Source organism: Sinocyclocheilus anshuiensis, unplaced genomic scaffold, assembly GCF_001515605.1.
Source record: "Sinocyclocheilus anshuiensis isolate Anshui unplaced genomic scaffold, SAMN03320099.WGS_v1.1 scaffold2615, whole genome shotgun sequence".
In the NCBI taxonomy this organism is placed as follows: Eukaryota; Metazoa; Chordata; class Actinopteri; order Cypriniformes; family Cyprinidae; genus Sinocyclocheilus; species Sinocyclocheilus anshuiensis.
In genome coordinates, this window is record NW_015552759.1 from 63229 (window position 1) to 66046 (window position 2818).

Below are 2818 nucleotides of genomic sequence, written 5' to 3' on the forward strand. Positions count from 1 at the left end.
GTGTGTGAGAGAGAGAGAGAGAGAGAGAGCGCGCATATAATACCCCAGAGTGAGCGCTGTCTAGGTAGGCAGCTCGCTAGGTTTTGAGACACGTCACTAGTTCTCCAGTGCCCCGCGCATCTCTGCGCCTTACAGAGCTCCTGTATCTATAACTCACGGCGAGCTGAAGCTGTGGAGCTACAGCAGAGAAACTCCTGCGACTCTCACACCAGGAGGAACTATCTTTAGCGTCACTGAACACCTTCAAGAGACCCCTACAGGTCAGTGCACTTCCAGACCACCTCTAGTGAGCAGCAGGTGAATACTGAAGAGAGAGAACAGTTCCTTTAGCTTACTTTGTGTCTGCTAACTTACATATATGCTGCACCGTTTCAATATTAAAAAGCCATAATTTACTTCGGGTGTGTAAATATAAACAGCTTATGATATTAAATTATATTAATAATCTGCATGAGGTAAACTGAATTCTGAGAATCTGTGAATAAACTGCTGAGTTTGCGTGTTTAATAGTTGATTTAAGTTTGCTAGGTTTTAGTAGATTTCAATAGTAAGCAACATTTCGTGTTTTGCATAGCTGCACTTAATGAGTTAGATTACACCAAAAATCATCCTCATTACCAGGCTTGATGTTTCTGTCTGGGTTTATTTATTTAGAGGAAAGCGTTTGACTGTTATAGTGAATAATTTACAGTAAATATTGATTTTTATACAGGCCTCAAAAATATCTGGATATTTTGGCTACACTGTTTGACTGTCACTGCTTTCGACATGTTAAAAAAAAAATTGTAAAATATTTGATAGATTTAAATGAATAAAACGATAGTGTTTTTTGTTTCTTCTTAGTGGAACATATTGATAGTTCATGTGTTCCTCTACATCTGTGGTTCCTCTGTAGGACACCTGTGTGAACTTAGCCACTAAAAACACCCCAAAATACAGCTAATTCACAGAAAAGTGACTCCTTCAGAATTAAAGAACAGATGATACTTGATGAGATATTTTGTTGTAATGTCCAGATAGACTATCTGTCTAAATACTTTCTGCGGCCACTGTATGCTGCTTATTTCAACATTTTCTTTATTTTTAACTTTATTATAAAGAGACCTCTACAGAGATTTGATTATTCAGTAAACACAGCACGAACTGTATTTAAGCTGAGATTCAGATTTTGCAACTTTGCAGAAGTTGTGTTTTGTTGAAGATTTTGGCTTATGGAGTCTTGACTGAGTAAAAGTTTCTGTGTCAAATTTACAAAAATGCTCTTTAATACTATTTACCACTTGTTAGATGTCTGAAATGGAAAGCATCATTATAGAGATCCACATATGTAAATATATGAAACCTTAGTGTTGTTTGCTCGCTGGGGTTTTGTGAAGCACTCTTCTCTGTAAAGCTGCTTTAGAACTGATCTTTCAACTATAGCTCTGTGTGTGTAATAATATCATATCACTATCATATGAGTCAGATGAAGTCATTTGCTGTCATTACTATATGAATGTTTCAGCATTCTAAAGATAGAAACACAATAATCATTTTTGACATTTGGTTATTGTTATAGATGTAAAACTGGATTTTTTTTTTGTTGGTTTGATTTTTGATCTTGCACAATATGAATTTTAACTAAAACATTATCTAACAAAATGCACATCATAGAGTATGACAGTGTGTTATCACTCTACAACATAATGACGGCTGACATCTATTAGCAGAAGTTGCATCATGTTCTGATACATGAACTACAGTAGCATATCTATAAAAAAATAAAAAAAACTTTGCCAACGTAAGCACTCTTTAATTCAAGAACACAAATAGCGACTAACGCACGACGTCTGGCCTGCTGTTCTTTAGGGAAATTAAAAGAACCTTATGACATTTGTGATGCGTTACACAAATTGCGAAATTAATATGAAAGAGAGGTCAGTAAATATCACATTCTGCTTTACCAGTAAATCTGAGGTCAGCTTTGTCATTCGGCTCACACTGTGCTTATGCATAGTAAATAATCGTAAAAGTGGGAGGGCAAGAAAAAAAACAGAAACTGAAAATCGAAATTGAAAATTTTTCACTTGGACTCAGAGTTCTTCCCGTAATTATTGTGTGTTTTATTGTGCTGTGTACAGTATGTTGTTTATGTGTGTGTTTGTCTTTGTATGTTTACATGTACAGTGGAGTCCAAAAATCTGAGGCTAGTTAAAATGTTTGGGTTTTCTAGTTTAACATGAATTTTCCAATACAAAAAATAATTATGTATTATGATTTGAAATATGAACATGAATTCATGTTCTCCAGCATGGTTTAAAAACAACATCCTGTGCTTCAGTGGAAGCAAGAAAATTTGATTAGTCACCTAGAAATAAAAAAATATATTTTTTCTTTGTTTTTACATTTTATTTTTTTCTTTGGTTGAATTAGATTTTGAATCCTGTATTTTCAATGTGGTTTCAATCGTTAGCATGTGTAAAACCTCAGGGAACGTACAGTATAGAGTGAAACAAATCTAGCCGTTTCAGACCTGTTATATAACTGAAGTGTACCGTGGTGGACTTTACCCTGTTGTCATAAACGTACGGTGTGGAAATCGCAGCAGAAACCCTCTTTACACTGATTTTTAATGTAAAACTGCTTGTCACTTTGAGCTGCACTTGCAGCTGATACATTCTTGCACTTTGCTCATTTAGTTTTGGTGCACTTAAAAATACTGAGACCTCAATCTCAGTAAGAACTGTCTTTACGGTACAGCTTTTTCAGCCTGAGCTCAGTACATTGTGTGTGTGTGTGTGTGTGTGTGTGTGTGTATGTGTGTGTGTGTGTGTGTGTG

At 35.5% G+C, this 2818-nt stretch overlaps 1 protein-coding gene across 1 annotated transcript in view; it reads left to right on the forward strand.

Annotated features, from left to right (window-relative positions):
- The first annotated feature begins 187 nt into the window (after positions 1 to 187).
- The window catches only part of LOC107667870 (peroxisome proliferator-activated receptor gamma-like), a 33269-nt gene continuing 30638 nt past the window's right edge, over positions 188 to 2818 (forward strand). Inside the window, exon 1 of the mRNA XM_016459599.1 lies at positions 188 to 260. The gene's annotated coding sequence lies outside the window, so the exon portion shown is untranslated. The remainder of the gene's footprint in view (positions 261 to 2818) is intronic.